Below are 12482 nucleotides of genomic sequence, written 5' to 3' on the forward strand. Positions count from 1 at the left end.
ATTACCTTAGCATTAGTGTGTGATATGACTCCATCACTTGTTATCTGATGGCTGTGTTGTGCCTGGCTGGGGCAGTTGGCTCAGGATGTGACTGCAGAATTCCTCTATGAAAACACACAGGTGTGCGCGCGCGCACGTACGCGAGGGCGCGCGCGCGCGCACACACACACACACACACACACACACACACACACACACACACACTCAGAGCACCATGAGTACCAGTCTGATGCCATGTAACTTTCAGCTTTCCTGAAGCAAATGAAGATAAAGATGCTCTACTTCTATGCCTGAAAAGGATGACGGAAAGGGATGAAGGAATTTGATGAAGCATCCGTAATAGAATTCACATCTATCAAATGGTTAGAACTGTTACTCAGTGACAAGCAGCATGGAAATTCACAAACGACTTTCATGTATTACCATGCTTATGCTCTCCTCCCTCCATCTGACATCTGTCTTCTGCTTAGTTTCTTCATCACAGTGAGATGAGTATTGAACCACGAAGTTGGCATTTAGCGTTAAGATATCACTAATTTTACTCATCTGTTATTTTCTTGAGGAATTCTCCACTCTTCCATTCCATTTATTTAGTATTTTGGAGGTGTGCAATAATTTCAGAATCCATAACTTCCAAAAATGAACATTTTAATAACCTAGGCCTGGACTGAGACTTCTAACATCTTGATTCTTGCCACTGAAGTGGAGGAACTAAACGTTTTGAACCTTGGGTGATAAGACCAAACATAAGACTGTGTCAAAGACTCCTGGCTCTTACACAGCTGACTCATCGCCTAGGCACTGTGGTTCATCAGGAAGCAGTCAGTCCTCCACAAAACCTGAATCATTTGCCCAGGCAGCACGTGAGTGAGGTTGAGCTGTGACACCAACTGCTTGACAAGCCGTGGTGGCTGCTCTCTCAGCAAAGCAAAAAGGATGTGAAAATTATTCATCCTCATATGTTAGGTCTTAAAATAGTCTGCACTGTTGGTACATTTTTAAGAAATGTACAAGCAATTTTCTTAGCCTACCTGGGTGAAAGTTCAAATGACCAAACCCTTTTACATAGAAACACAAGGTATAAAACTGGCCAGTATTTAGAAAGGTAACAACGAGGTTGCAGGTTAAGTCTGGACATGAATTAAGGTCATAAATAATTTTAAAATTAAGTATTATTTAGGAGATACTGTCAGAATTCTTAAGCTCAGAAGGTCTAATTTTACTGATGTTTCTTTTCCTTATCCCAAGCCAAAATTAAAAAAAGAGAAGCAGATGACTTAAAGGGTATGGTAGCATATATATGGTTTCTGATTTCTGAGATAATATTATCTCATAGCAATGTAAAGATTATGTTAAAATTGAAATGACTCACAGTAGTTTCATAGTTACAAGATGATTAAAAGAACAAATCTTATAGTACAATTTTATCTGGTTGTCTCTAACCAAAGAGTCGTTCATAAAGTTTTACTCATATTAAAAGCAACAGAACTTTCTTAGGACATTGATCTAGTTTTAGTAAAATTTACAAAGGGCATAACTTTTAAATTACAAAAATTGAATGTTTAATGCTTAATTCCATCATACTTTTAAGAGAATCCAGGGCTCATTTAAATTTCTGTCTGAGCTGAAATCATTTTGATGGCCAAATTACAACTCTAGCTAAGTAGGGTAGCACATATGTAGCTGAACTTGTGTACCAGATAATAAAACTATTTATTATCATTAATAATGTTTCCCAAAATTTGTCACATGACTTAAAAAATGAACGTTGATGCTTAAATTCAACTACTCTGCCTTTTCTGCTAAATAGACTCTCTAGTCACATGGTCACATGATTTTTACCCATGAAATGCCTCCTAGAAGCTACCAATGATTTTCTATAGTTTTTATAGTATATAAAAGCTTTAGGTCTCTTGGTTGCAAGCAACAAAAACCATTTCTGAGTATCTAAAAGGACACATGCACATATAGGATGGGGGACTGGCTTGTGAAGAAGCAGGGCAGAGTGTTTCTGGGAGGGTGAGAAACAAGAGAACAGTGTTTGCTTTGTAGGAGACTACACCTGGCTTGGGTCAGAACAGCTGGGGTGCACAGCACCTGGCTCAGCTCAGGACAGCTGGTGCACACTGCACCTGGCTCAGATCAGAACAGCTGGGGCACACTGCACCTGGTTCAACTCAGGATAACTGGGACACAGTGCACCTGGATCGGGTCAGGACAACTGAGGCACAAACTTTGTCTGCAGATGTGCTCAGGTGGGAAGAAGAAAAACTATGCTCTCATGGCTTCCTAGACTGGGATTATCATTCCTATAAAAAGACACCAGTCAGCCAGTCACCTAAAAGGTAGCCCCAGGGATGCCAGGTGACAAATGTCTATAATGAAGTATTTTCCTCCATCAATACTGTATCTTTTCAACTTAGTTCATTCCAATCAATAAATAATTGTCAATAAATAAAAGTACAAGTCATGGTGGTAAGTACAGGGTATGCTGGGAAACGGAAGCGTCTATACTTTGCTGTTAGTCATGTAGTTAGGCCTTCAGTAGACCCGAGAACCATGTACAACCTTTGACATTTCCTTCTATTTCCCAAATTCACCTTCCTCCAGCGTGTTCATGTACAAATCTACTTCTTTGACTCTGCTTGCATCTTTCCCTTACTTTTAATTACTTATCAAGTAATCAAGACGTTAGGTGAAAAGAGACACAAGGAGTCCTATTGGAGTGCTGGAAATGTTTGAAATTTGGAATGCAGAGATGATTGCACAGTTCTCTAAATTTGCTAAAATTCAGTGCATTCTGTATATTGAAAACAGTTGAATTTTATGATAAAGCTGTACCTTAACTAAGATTTTTATTTTTTAAGAAAGCGCTAAGTCGAGTCGACTTCCTGTTGCCTGCAAGATGAGGACTCTCAGCTTCTCCTCCGCATTACATCTGCCTGCTCCCCGCCATGCTCCCCGCCATGGTGATAACAGACTGAACCTCTGAAACTGGCAAACTCAGAAAATGAACCTCTTTCAGACAGTAACAAGTGCCTTGAATAACTCATTGGCCAAAGACCCTACTGCAGTAATATTTGGTGAAGATGTTGCCTTTGGTGGAGTCTTCCTAAGCACTGTTGGTTTGCGAGACAAATATGGAAAAGATAGAGTGTTCAACACCCCGTTGTGTGAACAAGGACTTGTTGGATTTGGGATTGGAATCGCAGTCACTGATGCTACAGCCATTGCAGAAATCCAGTTTGCCTACTATATTTTCCCTCCCTTTGATCAGATTGTCAGTGAAGCTGCCAAGTACCGTTATCGCTCTGGGGATCTTTTCAACTGTTGGAGCCTCACCATTTGGGCCCCATGGGGCTGTGTAGCCCATGGGGCCCTCTACCATTCTCAGAGTCCTGAAGCCTTTTTTGCCCACTGCACTCCAATATTAAGAGTATGTGGATATGACACCCCGTTTCCTCACATTTTTTGAGCAGTTTTATGTCCCAGACAAATGGAAGTGCTGTGATGCCTTATGGAAGATGATTAACTATTGACCACAGAGAAAAGCTGGAAGATTATGACTAGATATGGAAATATTTTTCTGAATTTTTGTATTTCCTTAGATTTCTTTCTTTTTACATATTTTATGAAATGAACTATCATGGATATTGGCCGATGAGCTGCGAATTACTTATTGTGTTACTATAAGTGGATTGGGGGTTGAGTGACAGTTTAAAGTGCACCATGGGTGGTGTCCTTATGATTTTTTCATAACTATAAATACTGGGTGGTATTGTATTCAATAAAGGAAACTCACATCGCCAAAAAAAAAAAAAAAAAAAAAAAAAAAAGGCGCTAAGTCCAGAGAAACAGAGAATAAGAGATGGAATGCTCAGTCTCAATGAGGTTTTTACATCACATTCCCTCCTCCAAAGCTCAGGGTTCATCAAAGGGGGAAGGACAGGAAAGATGGCAAGAGCCAAAGGGATAAGTAAGTGTTGATAGTCAATTTTTGTTGGGACATGATAGTGTAGTTGCATACAGGACCTCACTGAAGCTTGGGGTCACTGAAGCTCAGGTTCATGGAAGCTTGGGGTCACTGAAGCTCAGGGTCACAGAAGCTTGGGGTCACAGAAACTTGGAGTCACTGAAGCTTGGGGTCACAGAAGCTTGAGGTCACAGAAACTTGGGGGTCACAGAAGCTTGGGGTTACTGCAGCTTGGCGTAACAGAAGCTCAGGGTCACAGAAGCTTGGGGTCACAGGTGGTTTGGCTACATGCACAAAAATTTGTACAAAATCAAGCTAGCCCAAATTCTAGCACAAATGGGAGAAGTCCCTACCCTCTCCTGTGTTGGCTGAGTCGGCTGCTGGAGGAGGGAGAGTCAGTCTTCTTCATGGGTGTGGCCCCTGAGAGGCTACCCATATTCCAGTAGGTGGTCCTGCAGTCAGCAACATACGGGCAGTGCGAAGTGGACTGGATGGCTTTGTTTTTGTTTTGTTTTTATTCCCCCATCTCCTTTCTCTCTCTCTCCCTCTCCCTCTCCCTCTCTCTCTCTCTTCTCTCTCTCTCTGTGTGTGTGTGTGTGTGTGTGTGTGTGTGTGTGTGTGTGTGTGTGTGTGTGTTTTAAGGGTACATGAAGTAGAGAAGAAAAAGCAGTGGTGGAAGGATAGGGAAGGAAATAGAGAGGAAGGAAATGAGGCTAGATTTGGTCAAAACACACACACATTTATGAATATAAATAAAATATCCAAAAGGTTAAAAGATGTTAAGTGACACACCAGGTAGTACACAGTTGGTTACAAAAGTCTCCCAGAGGTGATGGACCAAATCCCTAGTGTTAGAATAATGAAGGGAGTGTTTGACCAGCCAGCCTCAAGTGATGATGAGGTTGAAGAAAAGCTCACACATGCTTGTGAAGCATCTGGTATCACTCTGCTTCAGCAAGCTCAGGGCTCTGGGGATACTACCAAAGAACATACAGATGCTGGTCCTTGAGCTGACTCTGGACATTTTACACCATAAGGGCTGCCCTAGTGGTTGTTGGAGAGCAATAGGTATGGGTTATTTTATCCTGTCAGGGAGGCTTGCTGCCTTCTGTCTTACCCTATTCTTGGTCATCCCTAGGAGTTCACTTGAAAAGAAGCTGGTGAATAGAACACTTCCCATCCCATCCCAAGTTTTCTGGTCCTGATATTTTTTATAAGAGAAAGAATGATAAGACACCTTGCAAAATTAGATGCCTTGTTTCAAGAATTCTGAGACCAAACCACTCTGAAATTTATGATTCTATTTTTAAATGTTTCAGTGCCCAGAATGAAAATTCTGTTCATAGGGCTATTCATCTCAGCAGAGATCTTTGTGCTAGAACATCTACCACATTGTCAGTACTTATCACATCCAGTCTTGATCGCTGTATTCTGTCTCAGTACTTAACACAGGACATCACCTCTTTTACCTATACAAGAGTTTTCTTTGTCCCTCATCAAACATGTACTGTCCTCGTTGTAAAACTGTCCCTTGTTCATATAGTTTCACTTTTCGTCCACTTTCCCTAAAGATCTTATTGTATTATTTTTATCCTGCAACATTCTTCCACTTCTTCAAACCTGATGATGATTGCAATCTGTGCCACACAATTTGAACTTGATTATTATATTACTCAGTTTTAAAGCTCTCTTACTGAGTCTGATGAGGGTCTGGTGTCCTGATGTCCCAATTTACAATTCAGGTTTTCTGAATCTCTCATAGCGTTTAGTTGGCTTGAAACCTTAACAAACCTGCTATTCTCTGATGCCACTGTCCCCAAAATGGTACTGAGTTGTGAGCTGCCGTTTGTGTGAAGGGAATATTTATTGGCCCTTCCACCATGTTTCAACAGATAACAGAACTTTTTTTCCTTCACAAATTGAGGCACCCCCTGACGCCCACCTCCCCTTTGGGTGAATAAATAACTAATGCAAACAGTCATGATCAGCAATGTTTTTTTCAAGCTATAAAGAATGGGTTTATATTCATCACACACACACACACACACACACACACACACACACACACACACACACACACGCCCCTTCTTCCTATATTGGAAGGATCTCCCTAAATCAATGAAAGTGATGTGGAAGACAGACATTTTCACTTCCTGTCCTGACTTTTCTACCTACAGCCGTGGAGCTATGGAGAAGGGATGTTGTTTCTATGTTTTTCCCTTTCATTGCAATGTTTATTAGTAGATTAAGTTCTATGTTCTGTACCAAATCTCCCCTTTCCCATTAGTCTGTCTGTCTTCAATTTGGATGAGAATATATGAAGGCATGTTCTCTAGTCTACTTCTTCCCAAGAGGACTAAACACTGGTCGGAGGTGTTTAGGTGATTTTTTTTAGTCTATTAATAAAGTCAATATTTGTGTTCTTGTTCAGATGTCTCTTTATGCACAATTATTCTACTAATTAGAGCAATGAGAGGAAATGGAGTGAATATAAATTTGAGGACCTGTCCTAGTTTTCTTTCTATTTCTGTGTTATAGACCATGACCAAAAGCAACTTGGGGAGCAAATAATTTATTTCATCTTATACTTTATAGTCTATCATTGGAGGAAACCTGCCCATGGAAGAACTTAAGCAAGAAAGAACCTGGAGTTAGTAATAAGCAGGCAATTGGAAGGAATGTTGCTTCCAGTCTCGCAGCTACCTTTCTTTCCAGCTACCTTTCTTACAGCTTTCAGGACTACCTGTGTAGAGGTAGCACCGCCCACAACAGGAAGGACCCTCCCACATCAATCATTAATTAAGAAGATGCCCCTACAGACCTCCAGACAAGCTATCTGATGAATGTATTTTTTTCTCAATTGAGGTTCCCTTCCCCCTATCTTGTGTCATTTAAAAAAAAAAAAAAAAAAAAACTAACCAGCAGAGACCCCAAACACTGCCTCAAGCCCTAAGTCTTGAACTGGCCAGATGGTTGTATAACTTTAGTTAAGATTTTGCTATACTCTTAAGAATGAACAGGAACATCAGTGCATGGACAACATGGCTTACGTGAACCACATGGCTCTGCCAAGCAGCAGTGGGGTGAGGGGCTCAAGTAAGACATCAAATTGCCAGATCCTGTGTTTGCACTGACTCCAGGGAGAAGCAGAAAGCCTTGGAAAATTGTTGAAGATATGTTATAAAATACTTGGGTTTGTAACAAGTTGAGTTACTCAGTTCATTGCAAATCCTGTGGCAAACCTCAAGTCTTATTGGGCTCCTACCTGTTATGGCCAAAACCCTTATTCCCAAACTTTTCTGTTCCTTACTTTCCCCAGAAGTCACTGAAACTTCTTCCTTAGTCAGTGTTCTATTGCTGTGAATAGACACCTTGGCCACAGCAACTCTTATAATGGAAAACATTTAATTGGGTCTGGCTTACAGTTCAGAGGTTTAGTCCATTATCCTTACAATGGAAAGCATGTCAGCAAGCAGGCAGACATGGTAGCTGAGAGTTCCACTCCAGATCCAATGGCAGCAGGAACAGAAGAGCCACTGGTCCTGGGTTGGGCTGCTCAAACCTCAAAGCCCACCCCCAATGACACACTTCCTTTAAGAAAGCCACACCCCTAATCTCTCTCAAGACTATTGAATAAGTATGAAAATATTTGAGCCTATGTGGGCCATTCCTACTCAAACCATGACAACATCTTAGCAACATAGTGGCCAAGGGAAGCAGACCCTGGGTTAATTGCCATCTTTTCCCCTTTCTGGTGGTAATGACTAGATTTGCTCAGGCTCCCTATGAGACCCTCCTGGGTGCTGTGCTCACCCCTAACCTAGGTGATTCCACCTACCAAAGAGATAGAGACTATGGGACAAAGATAACACTAGTGTGTCTTTTTAAAGCATTAAACACATTCAATTTTTGGTTTGGGGAATTCTGTTTATCTGTATAATAAATAAAACTCAATAGTCATAAGCAAAAGTATAACAAAACAGTAAGATCTTGATTCTGCACATTGCCTGATGAACTCAGCTTCACTGTCTTCTGTTTCTCTCATTTCAAATAGTAAAATGCACCTTCTGCTCCATTTTTTCCAAGGGAGAGAATGCACTCTGAAATCCCATTGTTCTGAGCAGTGAAATGTAAGAGGCTTCACTTAAAATGAAGAGGCAAAGCAACTTTGCTTACTTTCGAGCACAACATTTCTGCTCAACAACTGGCTAAAATGCAGCCATGGAACAATCACATCACAGGACTTCCTGCTTATTAAAATGGAGGGTGGCCACCAGTGATTCAAACATCAAGGTAATATAAGAGTACCTAATAAAAACATTAAAATGTGTTCACACATATTCCAAGACTGGTAGATAGAGCAACCTCTAGCCTTCACTGACTGCTTAAGACTAGGACTTGAACTAGGTGTGAAGATGAATGCTTTCTTAAAGCATGAAATAGCACTTTATACATTATTTTTTTAATTTTGCATGTGGCACTAATTGTAAAAATCAGTAAATGAAAATGTAAACATTCACACATTCAATGGCAAAGTCATGTTTTATAATGTAATGTGTTAAGAGTCTTATGTAGGAAAGTCAAATTGTTGGCCTCTCTCATTGTCCTCATCTGCAAATGTATGAAAACACTTTGAGGAAAGTGTCCTAATGCTAACTTCTTGATACTTCCCTGTGGTTTCTTCTTAGTTGATGTCAAATGGGATCTTGTTTTCAATTTAATAATTGAATGTATAGCTGTCTTCTGAGCTTGTGACACAGGGGGCTATTTTCATGCCTATCATTCATCTATCTTTTTTACATTTTCAAATTTTCCTTCAAAGAGGAATGTTGGTTGTCCTCATACAATGGAACACAGTGAACAGGTGGCACAACATTTTCTAGATTCTCTCCTAAATATGAATTTAAAAAGAGTCAACACAATGGCCTGGGACCACTCCAGCATTGCCTGGGAACTACTGGCATCATCTCCTAAATAATACTACTGTGATGCTGAATATATTCCTCATATAGAATTTATACTTTCCATCTTTTAAAATGTAGGCAGACTCTAGAGCCTGCTTTTGTCTGGAACAGGCAGGCAGCAGACCCAGCTCATGCGAACTCTTTTGCTAACAGCTGGTTTCACTTTAGACAAGCTGCATCTCATCCATGCTCACTATGTAGCACAGTATCCTGGAACTTGTTAAGCAGTCCAGACTGGCTTCCAACTCACAATTCTCCTGCTTCAAGCTTCCCAAGTGCGGGAGTTACAGATTCTGAATGAACTTCTAACACACATAATTGTAAGAAAGATCTTCAGTATTTTCTCTATAGAGAATGAGGAAGAGGATGTCCCTCACAGAAAAAGTGGAAAATATTCCTTCCTGTAAAATATACTCTACCCAAAGGTAAGGACTATCCTGTAGGGTTGTTCACCACTGCATTCTGAATGCCTAACAGGGTGCCTCTGGGCAGATAACTATCTGTTGAATGAATGAATAAATAAGTAAACTGGCTGAATCTTTTTGTGACAAAGAGCTTTTGACACATAGTTGACCTAATTGTGCAGTTTCTGATCTCAGAAAAAGATCAACAGGACAAAAAGTGGAGGGAAAGAATAGGAAAGAAGAATAGAGGGAGAAATACAGAGCTCTGAGTGATGACTTGGGTCTGCTTTCACAATAAGTTGCTGAGCTTGGAAAGTGTTCCTCTTCCTGACTGATTTAAAGTAGTGGTTCTTAGCCTGTGGGTAGCAATCCCTTTTGCAGGGAGTAGTCAAATGACCCTCTCATAGGAGTTGTTGCCTAAGACCATCAGAAAACACAAATATTTGCAATTCACAATAGTAGCAAAATTATAGGTATGAAGTATCAATGAAAACAATTTTTATGATTGGAGGTCACCAGAACATGAGGAATTATATTAAAGGGTTACAGCGTTAGGAAGGTTGAGAACCACTGGCTCAGAGCGTGATGATCAGTAGGACAAAGTGTATCTTTGGTTTACTTTTTGAAGGATGAATTCAGTGAGCCTTCATAGTGCAGTTATAGCTAAACACATTGGTTTCACTTCTTGGTGGGTATCAGGGCAAAATAAGTCTTGCCAAGAAATAAGAGGGGTTTATTTACTGTGGCAGGGAAGAAGAGATTGGGGGTGGCATCCAAAGCAATGTGCTCCTCCAACTAAGAAAGCATGGGGACTTTATCTAGAGAAGTCTCCGCATGTTCATATGGGCAAGCACCTTGGAGGCAACTTAAGGTCATGTCAAGAAGGAAAGATGGCAGATGGGGACACTTCCTAAAGCACCTTGCTTCTTTCCTCAAAAACATTTCAGCTGCAGCCCAGGAACACCTTAAAAGTATGTTACTACAGAAGCACCCAACTATCCGTGTGTACCTGTCACTCTGCTGCTCACTGTTCTGCTGCACGGTTCAGTGCCGTCGCCCCGCAGGCACCCGCAGGCACCTTTGAGGCATGCAATACCATGTAACACTGTGAGCTTTTATTCTGGAAGCACCTGGCTCTTGGACTGAATTTCTCAGAGCTGGGAAATGCTCTGCTACAGAGAAATTAGATCATGTGGGTAGACTGTGGAGCACCCCAAGATGAGGAGAGGTCAGAGAGTAGGTGACCCTGTGAATGTGAGGACCCTGGGCACTTTGTGAGATGGCCTCCATGAACAATCTAACCTTTTAGTTATTTTCCTTTGAATTTTTATATTTGGTTCAGTATTTAAGCACTTTATGTCCTCCCTGTTAAATTGTTTTCCTTAATTATTCTAATCTTTCAGGAGATTCTTATACTCCCGATTCTCCTGCCTTTTCAGAAGTTTAAAAGTGTTAGAAGGATGTAACAGGTCAACTTTATTGGAGAGACTTACCATATTTACCCTCCCTTTTTTGTAGTAAAGAGAATCCTAAAAACTGTTTCTGTCTAGGAAGGTTGGGAAGATACCAAATACTTACAGCGGAGTCTCTCCCTGTGCCTGGAGGCTATTTTGACCGACTCCCTTTAGGGTTTTTAATTTTAAATGACTATGTTTTTGTATTTAGCATCATTTTGACAATTTCACACATGTATACAATGTATTATAATCATAATACCCTCTCTTATCACCCCCACTCCTGCAAACTTCCTTCTCTTTAACTAGTTACTGTCTTATTCTTATGTCTCTTTCTAAAATTAGAGTTGTTTGTATGAGCACACATGAGTTATTCACTGGAACACGGGCAACTTATAAATGGCTATACCACTGAAAAAACGACTCTTTCTCCCTGGTAACCATTAACAGCAAGTAGCTCCTCAGGGAGGGGTTGGGTACTTTAACACTCACAGCTTGGTCCTGAAATCCTGACTGGTAGTGACATGAGAATGAGGAAAGGACAGACACACAGACACATATGTAGAAATGCAGAGGTCAGATTGGATATACACACACTGATGGAACTGCACACATTACCACAACAACCCAGAATCTCAGCATGTTTATTGTGTACAGCACAGGGCAAGATATTAGCTCTTCCCAGTGGGAAGTCCTTGTAGGCCAGCAGTCTCAGACTAGAAACATCTGGGAGGAGAAAGCCACAGTTACTAGTTTTTGTACACATTTGTCAATTATTTGCACTGGAACCCCAGAGGAAGGCTTTGCCATCCCTCAAAGCCTTACCAGGGAAAGGGTTCACCACTCCCACTGGGATGAGGTATTGGGATCCTTGACATGGTGGTGCCCATGTCAACAACAGGCTTCCTTCATCACCCTACAGTGGGGCTTCATGAACCTTCCCCACATCTTTAATGTTGAAGGTCCCAGCTTGTGTAGATCTTGTGAAGGTATCCACAGTTGTGTGTTCATAATTGCAATGGGCATAAGTAGGAGACAGCATTTCTTAGCACTCCTCCTTATCTTCCCAGATCTTATATGTTTTCTCTATCTTTTTCTACAATGTTTCCTGTGTCTTGGAGGGGATGATATATATTAACAGTCATTTAGTTTCAACAATTTAACCAGTTCTGAGTCTGCTGCCTACTACAGAAAAGCTTCTGTGCCCACGGGTAAGTGTGGCACTGATATGCGAATATAAACACAAGAGGCAAGTCAGCCATAAGTCTAACATAACCCCATTTGGCAAATGTTGCTTGGTGGGTTAGTGTCGCAAATAGGGTCCACACCTGGGAAAAAACAGCCTTCCAACACTATATTATTTTATTTTATTTTGTTTGTTCGAGATAGAGAGCCTAGGTTGGCTTTGAACTCAGCATGTAGTCATGGTCATCTTGAACTTCTAATCCTTCTGCCCCTGCTTCTGCTTCCCAAGTACTGGGATGATGGCACAGCCATTGGCTGCCATTAGGATTAAAATAAAAATATATTCCTGTAAACAAGGTTCACTGGAACTTTGAGCTTGATGTTAGCATCATGTAGGAGTGTAGAAGTGGAGAGAGCAAGGGGGGAAGGCAGCTTTGACTCCTCCATGAGCCATGAGAACTCAATAGTTTGTATTAACACAGAAACATTTGCATCCCAGGAA

This window comes from Cricetulus griseus, chromosome 2, assembly GCF_003668045.3.
Source record: "Cricetulus griseus strain 17A/GY chromosome 2, alternate assembly CriGri-PICRH-1.0, whole genome shotgun sequence".
Classification (NCBI taxonomy): Eukaryota; Metazoa; Chordata; class Mammalia; order Rodentia; family Cricetidae; genus Cricetulus; species Cricetulus griseus.